The sequence below is a fragment of the Acomys russatus genome, chromosome 14 (assembly GCF_903995435.1).
Source record: "Acomys russatus chromosome 14, mAcoRus1.1, whole genome shotgun sequence".
Lineage (NCBI taxonomy): Eukaryota > Metazoa > Chordata > Mammalia > Rodentia > Muridae > Acomys > Acomys russatus.
Window position 1 is genome coordinate 39,890,025 of NC_067150.1, and position 13,648 is coordinate 39,903,672.

At 42.6% G+C, this 13,648-nt stretch overlaps 1 long non-coding RNA gene across 1 annotated transcript in view; it reads left to right on the top strand.

The window, feature by feature from the left end:
- Positions 1-12,037, top strand: part of LOC127198431 (uncharacterized) — a 130,749-nt gene extending 118,712 nt beyond the window's left edge. The window contains exons 2-3 of the long non-coding RNA XR_007831823.1: positions 5,206-5,281; positions 11,882-12,037. This is a non-coding gene — a long non-coding RNA (uncharacterized LOC127198431). The remainder of the gene's footprint in view (positions 1-5,205; positions 5,282-11,881) is intronic.
- Positions 12,038-13,648: the final 1,611 nt, after the last annotated feature.

Genomic DNA, 13,648 nt, shown 5'->3' on the forward strand with positions numbered 1-13,648 from the left:
CACTATGAAATGGATACAACCAGAGCAGACAACAGAGTCCTCGTCAGAGACAGCCGCTGCTCCCCATATTAGGAGACCCAAATGGAGACTGAGCTGCCTATTGACTACATCTGAGAGGGGGTCTAGGTCCTCTCTGTGCATGGCCCTCGGTTGATGCATCAGTCTCTGTAGGCTAGGCCCAATTTTGTTGGCTCTTTGTGAAGCTCCTGTCCCCTCTGGGTCCTTCCATCCCCCCACTCTTTTATAAGACTCCCTGCACTCTGGCCAAAGTTTGACCGTGAGTTCAGCTTCTCCATAGAAATGGATGTCTTTCAGAGGACATCTATGGTTGGCTCCAGTCCTGTTCCCTCTCTTCAACTGCTTCTGGCATCTATTCTGTTTGCCCTTCTGAATGAGAATTAAGCATCTTCCCTAGGGTCCTCCTTATTATTTATCTTCTTTAGATCTGTGCATTGTAGTGTGGTTATCCTGTATTATTTGTCTAATATCCACTTATAAGTGAGTATATACCATGCATGTCTTTTGGATCTGGGCTACTTTACTCAGGATGATCGATTCTACCCATCCATTTGCCTGCAAATTTAAAGATTTCCTTGTTTTTAATAACTGAGTAGTATTCCATTGTGTAAACGTACCACAGTTTCTTTATCCATGTTTAGGTTGAGGGACATCTAGGTTATTTCCAGATTCTGGCTATTACGAATAAAGCTGCTATGAACATAGTTGAGCAAATGTCCTTGTTGTATGGGGGAGAATCTTTTGGGTATAGCACTGGTATAGCTGAGTCTTTGGTAGCACTATTCCCAATTTTCTGAGAAAGCACCAGATTGGTTTCCAAAGTAGTTGTACAAGTTTCTACTCCCATCAGCAATGGAGGAGTGCTCCCCTTTCTCCACATCCTCACCAGCATGTACTGTCATTTCAGTTTTTGATCTTAACCACTCTGATGGTATAAGATAGAATCTCAGAGTTGTTTTGATTTCCATTTACCTGATAGCTAAGGACACTGAGTATTTCATTAAGTGTTTCTCAGTTATTTGATACTCTTCTGTTGAAAATTCCCTGTATAGCTCTGTACCTCATTTTTAAAATTGGATTATTTGGCCATGAAGTTTTATTATCAGCCATTGGACAGTGTAAAAACCTACATTTTTAATAGTTAAACAGTGTATGGAAAAGTAAATTATTAGCAACACACCTAGTGTTGGCAAAAAATGTCTGCTTCTCTGAGCCATGACCAATGATCCTAACAGAGCAAGAAAGGAAGGGAGGCATCTTATTTAATTACAAAACTCAGGGAAGCAGAAAACCTAAGTCCCCTAAAACATCAATTATCAACTACCTTGTTGAAGTATAACTAGGGTTTCAGTTTCCACAATCACTTTAGACAGGATTGGCCCACTCCTTACTGCTTTACCATCATTTGTTAAAAATAGACTTGGAAAATAAAAATAAAATAGAGACATTCTTACATAAAACAAACACTTAAGCAATAAACACTATGGAAATTCATTACAAAAAAAAAAGCAGTGCTGAACTCAACAGATCACTTAGAAAATAATTAAAAGAAAAAAAAAAAACAAAGAATGATTGATTGGATAAGAATGAGTAAAGAAAGCATGAAGAACTAAGTGGGCTGCACCAGCTATAACAGTCTAGTTGATAGGCTTCCCTCTCAATGAATTAAACCAAAGTAGCAAGCTAAGAATTTCTTGAGAGCATAAAAAGACAGCAGAAAAGGGTAATTGCTCTATTTTCTTTGAAATCTATCCGGTGAGAGAATCATAAAAATAAAACAGAGATGTTGATCTCAATTTTTTAAAATAATATTTGCATGGATAGAGAATGACAACTATTCAGATTAAGTGGTACAATGTATCCTGATTGGAATAAAGGATTGAGGATAAATCAAAATTAACATGCCCTGGGATTTAGCCAGCTTCCTGTTGCTATGACAAAACACTTGACAGAAGCAACTTGTAAGGAAGAAAGACATATTTTGGCTCATGGTTCCTGAGGTTTTTGGTTCATCAGCCAGACTTGGAGTGAAATACAATATCACAGCTGGAAGTGTGTTCTGAGATAAGTTCCTAAACTCATAGAAGCTGGGGTTAGTAGGCAACATCCTTACACCTCCTGCACCTCCTTCAACGGCATACACCAGTCACCTGACCCCAGTTCACTAAGCTAACTAGTTAAATATCTCCTACCTACCAGCCATGTCAGAAGCCTTCAGCATAGGGAGATATTGAATATCTAAATTGTGACACTTTGGTGCTTGAAAAAATTTTTTTCAGAACACCAATGTTAGGGAGTATGTTCCCAAGGTAGTACATTCAGATGTTAGGTTTGCAAATAGAGGTTTATTGGAGTTTCTCCTGGAATAGACATGTATAAAAAATCAAAAGGAGAAGCTGAGGGGAGAGAGAGAGAGGCTAGCAGTGAAGGGTGCCTTCAGGTGACTTTGTGTAAAGCTCTGAAGCTTATGTAAGGCCCCTTGGCAATGGAGTCACCACTTAACCAAATTCGAAAACAGACAAGACTATGGTATCAGAAAGCCTATTGCTATAGCAAGGGAATTCTACCTATTGGAGTTGTCTCAGATGAAGATTATTGGCAATGCACTTGTCAACATGCATTTAATTATGTCATTTCAAAGTTATTTGTTAAGCTCCGATCTCAAGATGCACCCCCCAGAGACCACCTAAGAGTTGTCTCCAATGCAAGCACATGTGGGTAGTTTATTCAAGTTCAAGCAAGGACTCACAACGTTCACCCGTGCAGCAGTTAGAGTTGAGAGCCCCAAGCTCAGGAAGCGTAGGGTTTATATAGGTTTTAGACAAAGGAACAGGTTTTACAGCAAGTGATTGGATGACGTTTGTACAGACAGACATGTCGGGAGGCTCTGTTTCTTAACAATTAAACTTTATTATACAACCCAACTAGCTTACACAAGAGAGAAAAAAGGTTAAAGGGAAAAAAAGAGTGAACCTTCAGGTATCCGTTCCACTGGACAGGTCCCTAGGTGCCTCTGGCCTGCATGCTGGTCCAACCTCTTGGCTGATCCACGTGCGCTCAAGCCCGGTCTGAACCTGCTGCCGCTCTCTCCTCTCCCGCTTGCCTGTCTCAGGCGTGAAGGTTGGTCTCCTTCTCCCATTGAGGGTTGATTAGAAAAACAATAGTCCAGGTGGAGTCCCCAGGTCCGCTTCCTGAATTCCAGGCCCAGGATGGCTCCACCCAGTCTATCTCAGGGTATCCATGGTATGTCCAAGGGTAAAGCCTGCCAAGACTGCTTTCACCTGTGGCAAAGCTTACAGTCCTTCCCACACGTATCTATCCCTGATTGGTTGTTGCTATGTGCCAAACCACTATTGGCCACTTTGATCAGCAGAAAGTATATTTGGATTTTGGGTACTTTGCCAGAACGAGATTTTTCCACCTTCCACATTAATATGGCTTTGATATTGCTATTCTGGTCTTGTTTATGCCGACATTTCTAGGAGAGACTGTTTCACAGCAGACTTCCTGGGCCTCTGGTTCTTACAATTTTTCTGCTTCCTCTTTCTCAGTGTTTACTGAGCCATAGACGCAGGAGCTGTGATGTAGATGCCTCTTGAAGATCTGTTGGTCTCTGTGCTGTGTCGAGCTGTGGCTTCCTGTAATGGCCTCCATTCGTTGTAAAGAGAAGCTTTTCTGAGGTGATAGCTACAGTTATCTGTGGGTATAAAAGAATGAGATTCAGAATTTAGTTGGGAATTTTGCTGGTTCTGGCAAAGTGACAGTAGCAGATTCTCTCCTAAGACCCATGACCTCACTACCTTCTGAAATCTGGCTAGGTTTCTAATGCCAGACATAATTTCCTTCCGGACTGCTAAGCCGTAAATGCAGCCATAGGATGAAGATAATGGCAGTTTGTTGGGGGATGGTCTGATGTATTTTGATGCTAATTACTGTTTGCTGTTTGTGTGACCCACCTTTTGTTTAATAAAAAGCCATCCCACCTGGGCAGAGCAAAGGAGATAGGTGGAGCTTAGAGAGAGAGAGGAATTCTGGGAAGAAGAGAGACCACCACGAGGAAAAAAGAGAGAGACCTGAAGTGAAGAGAGGAGGCCACCATGGGTTAGATGGAGGAGAAACACATGGCTGGCGGTGTGGATGGAGAATCCAGCCCAAATGAAAAACATTACCAAGTATTTGGGATTATGATGGGAGGTAACTTGATAAAAGTTATTGGAAGCAGATGGCATGGGATGGGGGCAGGGATCCCATGCCTGTCCCACTATGGGAAGTAGTTTAGAAGATTGATAACTGCCCTGCCCCAGGTTAACTAAGGCTATTTTAAAATATAACAAGTGTCTGTGTCTTGATTAATTGCTAGCCAGGCCTATAGATAATACATGTAATTTAAAAAACAATAGAGATTGTTTTGAACTCAAAGATAAACTGATAGAAATCAATAAAAGTAGTAAAAAGGCGATCCAGAAGATGAATAAAGAGAACGAAGGAAACATCATAAAGAGCATGCACTCCTCCTGCAGAGGACCGGAATTCAGTTGCTAACACAAAGTCAGACAACTGACAACTTCCTGGAACCCCAGCTCCAGGGGAGCTGACACCCTCTTCTGGCTTGTATGGGCACCCCATGAGCATGCGCCAACCCCTATACAGACACACACATGTGCAGACAGGTAAATATAAACAAACAATATAAATATCCTAAACATAGAGAAGGTCCTACATGTACAGAGTTTGGAGAATTTACAGAGCCTCGGAGAGGATACATTTAAAGTGAACTCCATGTGCACATGATAGTCTGCATTGGAAAGGGGAGGGTGTTGGAAGCAACAAGAAAAGATAGATAAAGGGTGTAGTGAGTGAGAGATGATTCAAATGCCAACTGGATTATACATATATATATATATAATATATATATATTATATATTATATATATATTATATGGAATATATATGAGCTGGGAAGTAGAAGAGCAGTGTCTGAGAATCTTTCAATGTGTTCTCTTTTTAAAAATTGTATTTCTTTCAAAAGGTGTCTGTGAACACAGTTCTATACATGGCTAAAATGTCTGTCAATGGAGGTAAGGAATTTTCAGATAAAAGCAGGTAGGAATTTGCTGTCAGTGAACATGCCTTGCAAATTAAACACTTGGTTCTAATCGTTATTGTTTCTTTCTGATCTGATTTTGAGGTCTCCCTGTCCAGAGTGACCAGAAGCCAAGATACAGACTCATTTGGAGATCCTGTTTGGGCAGGAAGAGTTGCCTGTGAGTATCGGGTGAAACCCAAGGAGGAGTTGAACGAAGAATTCAGGAAACTGACTTACAGGTCTTAGAGTGGGTCCATGTGCCAATAAGAGACTTCCAGAAGGCACAGAGACAACACACAGCTCCATCAGACAGTGGGAAATGACAGAGGAGGGAGGGAGGGGGTGATGGATGGAGGGAGGGAGGGAGGGGGAAGGGGGGACTGAGGGAGGGAGGGAATGCAGGAGACATGTTATCTTTTGGGCTTCTCTCTAAGGGTATGAGTTTGTTGCTTTAAATAAAACACATGTGACTGGAGAACCCACTAATGTGGCATGATATTGAACTTTGTTTTACACTAGTCAATAGCAGGGCATTGTGCTTGGTTTGGGGCTAGTGAGCAAAGCAACAAATAGGGGAGATCACAACCCTGCTGAAGATGATGAGGCATGACTGGGATTTTCAACAACTTAGGTCAGGTCTTAAAATGGATGCTGGGGTGGAAACCCTGTGACAGCCTTGTTAACAAGCTCTCTATGTGATTACAAAGCATGCCAAAATATGAAAATCATGGCCACCGACAGGAACTTAGTACCATAAACATGGTTAATATAGATAATCTTCACTGCCCTTTGTAACAAGTTCTGTGAGTGCATGACTGCACTGGATGCAGCAAGGAAGCCTGGCTGTCTGAGCCAGATCCCAAATATAGTTAGTGCATACCATAAACTTGTGTGAGCCATGGGCTCAAGAAGCGTGCTGCCGAGTTGAAACGCGAAGACAAAGCAGAAAGCTGCAGAGACATCGTGCTCCCAGCTTCTCCGTGAAGTCTTGTACCATCATGGCACCCTGAGGACCAATGAGCTTTGAGAGCACCAGGAATGAAGAGCTTCAGAAGACAATATTACTCAAAGGATGTGATAAAGCTGCAGAAGCCACAGTAGTACTCCTCCAAACAACTCTGCAACCATCACTTGTCAGTAGTCATTAACCAAAGGGCCAGGCAGGGAGAGGCAGAGACATATGGCAGCCAGCTGCATTCACAGGCGTCCACTGGGGACAAGCACAAGCAACTTTTGGTTAAAGGAAGGTGCAATCAAAGATGGGAAGCTCAAGGTTACTTAAAATATGGCAATGAGAGGAAAAGAAAAAAAAAATCATCATTTGGTATGGTCCACTGAAAGTCGAGCCTCTGTATCTGCAAAGGATTGCTCATGTGCAGGGGGCAAAAGGTGGCAAAAAAGTAATGAAAATTTGACAGTATCATATTCAAAAGGATATACAGATAACATGGTCAAGGGGCATGGCTCAGTGGGCACAGGGGCTTGCCACTAAGACAAAGGACCCAAGTTCAATCCCAGGCCCTGCATGGCGGAAGGAGAAAAGACTCTTGTAAGTGGTATTCTGGCATTGACACATGCTCTGTTGTTGTGGGTATGAGCATGCACAAATATGTAAACACCCCCAGGTTTTTGAGTATTTAAGACATCTTTTATTTTCTATCAGTACATAACTTTTGATCATTTTCATCCATAGAGTCTGTAGATATCTGAATATTGGAATTAGTTTTTGATGTGCATTTCTTTTGCATTCTTGAAGGTATTAATTAGATCTTGATATTTGGATTTTACTTCTTATTCAATAGCATCTTTGTATTTAGATGAAAGTTTGTAAATAATGATAGCTAAAACTAAAACATTAGAAATTGTGAGTGTAAATTATAATTTGGAAGAGTTAGGAGTCCAGAATCTACAAGCCATAAATTTAACACTGATGAGAATCACCCCCTAGCTTGTAGGTCTGTATCTTATTTTCACATAATCTTTCTTTTTTAACATATATATTTATTTTAACACACATGAATAAAATAAGCTGCGTACAACAGGAAGAACCATGAGACAATCATGAGTTATATAAATGTTACACTCATAGTGATTTGGCTATTTGTATTTGTAAAACTTGAAATAAACATCTTTACTATCTTGTTCGGTCTAAATTTCTGAATGAAATTCAAAATCCCTCATATCTCATCTCTATTAACTTAAATCCTTTATCTTGATCTAAAAAGATCTTATCCCCTAACCAACTAAACTTGATTGTAAAACTAAACTATCTGGTCTTCAACCGCCCCCCTCCCGAGACTAGAGAAGGAATAAAACTTAAATTCCTGAGTGAGCCAGGAGTGCAGGTGAGCAGCTTCCAAAATGAAAAATATGACTGAAACAGTTTACTACCTAAGCAGTCATCCAACACTCTCAATAACGTTGGAGCCTCATATTCAGCCTTCTATCCCAATATCTCTGCCAGACTTATTCATGAGGCAAGAACTATTGAGGACTTGCTGTCTTGGCCGAGCTCAGCTGTCCACTCTGCCTGCATGTAAGCTTTCTTCCCCCCCACCCCCCCCCCCCCCCACTTTTCTTTCTTTCTTTCTTTCTTTTTTTTTTTTTTTTTTTTTTTTTTTTTTTTTTTTTTTTTGAGGCAGAGTTTCTCTATGTTATCTTGACTGTCCTGGACTTGCTTTCTAGACCAGGATGGCCTCGAACTCACAGCAATTCTCCTGCCTCTGCCTCCCACATGCTGGGATTAAAGGTGTGCACCTGTCCATTTTTACACATAATTCTGTCTGTAGTAGGAATGAGGACATCTTGCCCAGTGGCTTGTTTGCCACATTTGAAACCAACTCCATAAGGAGGTTCTTTGATGTTCATCATCTTCTTTGGGGTCAACTGGGTGTTGTCAGGAGTTAACTTGTCTTCTTGTCAAGGAATCTTTAGAATAATAAAAACATCTTTAAGTGACATATTCTGTGGGTCTCTGAGGCTTTTGAAGACCTTATTTAACTATTTTATCTTGTACATCTATAGAATTGTATGTATCTGTTAGAGTTAGGATAGATATTCTTGTGCTAAATCAGACTACTATTTGACATGACCATGATTTGCATCAATATACAAAATTCTATACCAATGACTTAGCGGTAACCTTCTTTGTGAGTAATATTAAGGCCTTGAGTTAAGGACTACTCCTTAACTCAATCATCTACCTTTTGTTCTATCCTCCCTCTATATTTCTATATCCCCTTTTCTTTCTTTCTTTTCAGCTCCTATCTCCTTGCCTAGGGATGAAATATAAAGGAAAAGAGAGACATCCCTGAGTTCAGCCTAGTTTTCTCTCTGTTTAAGACCAATAATAACTTATAACCACTTCCCAATGAAGATAAGCATTTGTAGACCATGAGAGCAAACAGAAACCTACCCAACCAACCTTAGAGGGAATGGAATACCATTCTCTTAAGGTTTCTTCAGACTGAATGAATTGGGGCATATAATACCTTAGAAGGGACCTCCAAAGTTGGGAGAAATGGTTAAGCAATCCAAGGATTGCAGCATTCGTGTTCCTAAATGTTGAGAGATTCCTGGCTTAATATGAGTCCTGTGAGAGACAGGATGAAACACTGGCCCAATTGGGATCAGAAGCTTTCTACAATGCTATTTGTAATTCTGTAGGCTTCTTGTATGTTTATGGGCATTTCTTTCTTTAGGTTGAGGAAGTTTTCTTCTATGATTTTGTTGAAAATGTTTTCTGGGCCTTGGAGCTTGGAGTCTTCTCCTTCTGTTCCTATTATTTTTAGATGTGGTCTTTTTATAGTGTCCCAGATTTCTTGGGTATTTTGTGTCAGGAAATTTTTAGTTTTAACGCTTTCTTTGACTGATGTATCGATAACTTTGATCGTATCTTCCACACTTGAGATTCTCTCTCCCATCTACTGTATTTGGTTTGTGTGGCTTTGTCCAGTTTCTGTTCTCTTCCCAATGTTTTCCAACTCTAAGATTGCCTCCGCTTGGGTTTTATTTGTTGCTTCTAAATCCCTCTTTAGGTCTTGGGTAGTCTTATTCATTTTTTTCTCCCATTTGATTAAATTTTCCTGTAATTCTTTATAGGATTTATTCAATTCCTTTATCTGTTTGGATGTATTTTCCTGTAGTTCTTTTATAGGGTTTGTTCAATTCCTTCATCTCTTTTGATGTATTTTCCTGTGTTTCTTTGAATGATTTATGTTCCTCTTTCAAAGCTTCTATCATTTTCATCATCTCTGATTTCAACTGTTCTCCTTGTGTTTGTGGGTATACACATCTCCAGGGCTTACTGTGTTAGGCTCACTGGCTTCTAGTGTTGTTATTTGACTCTGAGTTTTGTTGCTAGTCTCCTGCACTGCCCTCTAGGCATCTGGTTGTCTCTGGTGTTAGCAGGCCTAGAGGTTCCTCCAATAAGGTCACTATTTGTGATCCAGGTTGGCCAGGCAGGTTGGGAGCAAGTAACCAGAACTCCAAGCCAAAGGTTTTTTGCTAGGGTTCCCCAGCTGCCTCCTCAGGATGTTGGACAGTGGGTGTTAGAGCCTGCACCCCGCTCAGTTCAGCTGGATTCCCTGACTGTGTCCCAGTCGGGTAGGGCAGGAGAGGAGTAGGCTGATAGATGTCTGAGCCCACAGTTGCTCAGGTACCCTACAGTCTTTTTTGAGATAGCAGGGCTCTGTCTATCTGCTGTGTTCCAGGTAGTTCCCTGTGCCTAGGTTGGGCTAGGCTGGTAAGCTGCTGGCAGGCCAAGAGAGATTAGAAGCCCCAATGTAGGGTGTGGCCTGCTCAGGTCTCTGCTCTGTGACCTAGGTGGATCAGACCAATAGGCTACAGGTGGGTGGGGTGAGATCAAAGCCAGGATCTGCTAGTAGGATAGCAGGATAGCAGATAATGAGGATTGTGGCCTGAGCAGGTCTCTGCTTGCCCTACTTGCCTTTAGTTTTAACTATATCTGAGCAGTATGCTTCAGGTGGGTGGGCAGAGAAAGACCAAGCCCTGAAGTTACTCTCAGGATGGCAGCTAATGCAACCATGGGCAGCACCTGGATTCAGCTCTGTGGGTCACAAGGTATGTTCCCAGCTGGTAAGCAGTTGGGGGTGGGGGAGGGATCTGATCTCCAAGCTCCTCAGAAGTTTTACAGGCCCTTTTGGGATGGCAGGGGTATACTTATCTGTTCCGTGACCCAGCCAGGCTAGGCAAGTAAGCAGCTGGGAGGCTGAGAGAGATGAGAGCTCAAAGGAGTTTGGGTGCCCCACATTCTTTCTTTCTCAGATGGCAGCCAATGTGGATTGTGTCCTCGGGTGGCAGTTAATGTGGATTGTGTCCTGTGCAGGGACTCAGGTCTGCTCTGCCTGTTCATTCACTCCCTGTCTCGGATCACACAAGCAGCAGACTATATCCCACAGTCCTTCTGTCGCAGGTCTTGCAAGCACTAGATGGGTGGGCAGTTAGAGCCCAAAGCTGCAGAGAAATCCCACAGTCCTTTGCAAGATGGCAGTTAATGTGGGCTGTCCCCTGGGATTTTTCTGTGGGTTAGCTGGGTGGCCAGGGGTTGGACCCACCTGTGGCCCACACAGTGTTGTTCCCTCTCACCTGGGAAGCAACAGCACTGGTGTTTTGTAGCTCTCAGTTTGGTCGTTAGGTCGTTGTGCAGGCCCAGTTTTCCTGCTAATCAGAAGCAGTTTGCAAATGGTATTGCCCTCTTCCAGTCTCTCTCTCAAAAAAATTTTTAAATATCACACTGGCTGTTAGGTATAACATGACGCATTGTGAGGTGTGCATGAGTGTGATATACTCAGGGTCAGTGTTTGAAGCTTTGGGGCTTCACTTGTGCTTCTGGAATAAGGGTAAACACAGACTGTCTCTCTAGTGACTCTCAGGAAAAGGAAGAAACCTAACTGGGAGCTGGGTTATTGTGACAGCATGATGATTCTGTAGTTAGGACCCAGATAAAAACGTCAGGTACACTAGAGGTAAATCTACCCTGATGCTTTATCCATAGTGTAACCTGGAGAAATGTGCTTCAGTGAACTTCAGGTTCTTCACCAGTCAAATACAGATGCCAACGTCTCCAGACAGAGGACACAAAACTCCTGTTTTCCTCCAACTAGCTTGACCTTTTGGTTCTGAGTTTCTGATTTTCCTCTTCTCAGCAAAGTGATATTGTTACAGAACTTGGGGTCATGCCTGTACCCCAAGAAGCCAAGAATGGCCACCTGTCCTTGAAAAGCCAATTAAAGCAACCAAATTAATAGTAAAAAGAGATGCACTAACCTTCAGAGTACTGACATGGGCTAGGGATGTGTACATGTAAGCATTCCCTCTCAACTTGTGGTCTCCTACCCACCACTGAAACACTGTAGTCCATGCTTCTGCCCCATTCTGTAAGGGAATCTGACAAGCTGTAAGAACTGTGTGAGACCTCTTCCCAGGAGACAGTCTTTTTCTTCTCCCAGCATGAGATTCCTGGGGAAATTCCCATTTCTTGGGATCACTGTTTCAAATGGTCTGATAGATTGAGACACGCATGTGTCTCTTTAGAGTTCTTCATTTTTGCCAGGCCAGTAATATTGATCAGTTCTGGAGCTCAGTGACGTAATTGGTGGGAAGATCTTGAACTAGGAAACAAGAGAGGGTTCTGCAAGTGGCATTTGATGGAGAACTGGGATGGTCATCAAAGGACCACATGGCCTGTGGCTCTGCATGTGCATGCTTCTTCCCGATTCTCATCCTAGAATCCATACCGTGGTTTTTACATTGGCAGGGAAAACATCATGTTCAGTCTGGATGCTTATTCTGATTGCTTGGATTTTGTGACCCCATACAAAACTTCATGAAGTCACATGAGTTTCTCACATGTTGTACCAGACAAAAGAGCGAGAGGGGAGGCCATTTGAAAGGAAGATTAGCTGTCCAGGCAGCCAGGGTGAATGTCTGTGTGTGTGTGTGTGTGTGTGTGTGTGTGTGTGTGTGTGTGTGTGTGTATGATAATAACTCAGATCTCAGATTTGGGGGCACAACAGTGACACACAAGGGGCACTAAGCTAAGTACAAAAATAAATCTCTTCTTGAGGCTTTTCCCTTGAATGCCCCAGGAATTATGTCATTTTACAGAATCTAGAGTTTGTGTCTTTCTCTTCCCTAATTCAATCTTTCCACTGTACCCTGGGTTGTTTATTTTATTGTATTGTATGTAGATGTGTGTGTGACTGTGTATTGCATATGTCCATCATAAATGCACAGGGCTAGCAGAAGTCAGAAGAGGGTATTAGAACCTCTGGAACTGTGATCCAGAGGTTCCCAGCTGTGAAGCTTATAGACAGCTGTGATCCACCATGTGGAAGCTGGGAACTGAACCCAGGTCTTCTGCAAGAGCATTAAGTGCTCTTAACTACTGGGCCATCTTTCCAGTCTGGCTATTACTGTGTTTTTTGACATCATGTCTAACTCTAAGCCTTTGGCACTGTGCCTAAAATCTGTCATTTTTCCAACTTCCTCCTTCCCTCTACCCTTTGCCTCCTCTCTTGTCCGTGCCAATACCTACCTCCTCATACCACTTTCTTCTTTCTCTCTTCAATTTTTCAAGAAATCACAAACTTTCAGAAAGTCTGAGAGAAAGATCAGCTGGAAACCCATGTACTGACACCTCAGGTAAGATGACTTACTAATATAAAACGTCTTCTGAGAACACCTCTTCCACCCTCACCACCCAGTGGCATCTACTATGCTTGATTTTGGCTTAAATTGTGAATTATCTCCTATCAAAACAGGAAGGGACCTTGGATGAATGCAGCCAAAATGAATGAGGCAGACTACAGCCTAATGCTGCAGACGGCCCTTCTTCATTTTCAGCGTACTTTTATACATGAAAACAACAAAGAACGAAAAGAGTAGACAGTGATGATCCCAAAGGGCACATAGTAGGATGGCTCTGTTCAAGCTGGGAAGTGACCAGGGGAGAGGTGGGAGCAGAGCTCATCAGTTGAGAATCACTCTGGCGTCAGATGGCTATGAATGAGACAAACAGGTAGGTCAGCATCTGGAGCCACACCTGTCTGATGTTCAGCATCTCAGAGCTTGAGCACTCTGCAGTTCTGTAGAGGTACCTGACACCCACAACTGCACCCCTCCAACAGGGCTATTAACACTCACGGGGCCTTGAAAATACAAAAACACCCCCATTGACCTAATGCTGCTGTTGCCTCCCACATCCTGACTACAGAGGGAACACCAAGCTAAAACGCTGGTCACCCCAGGGAATATAATCTGGGGGGTCTGAAGAGAGAGAACCTGCCCAGCCCATAAAGTGTAGTGTGTCCAGTAGAGACTCCTGTGTCACAAAGGAAAACAACTAAGGAAGACAGAGCTCTGGCAGACATCAGACATGGGCCCAGTGCGGACTCAGCAACAATATAAGCTGTGGAACAAGCAAGCATCCACAAGCTCAACTGACTCAGCCACACTCTGCACACAACTGGCAGCCTCCAGTTTTCAAGGCCTCAGAAGCAGCTCCAAAGTCTGTACTTCTGTC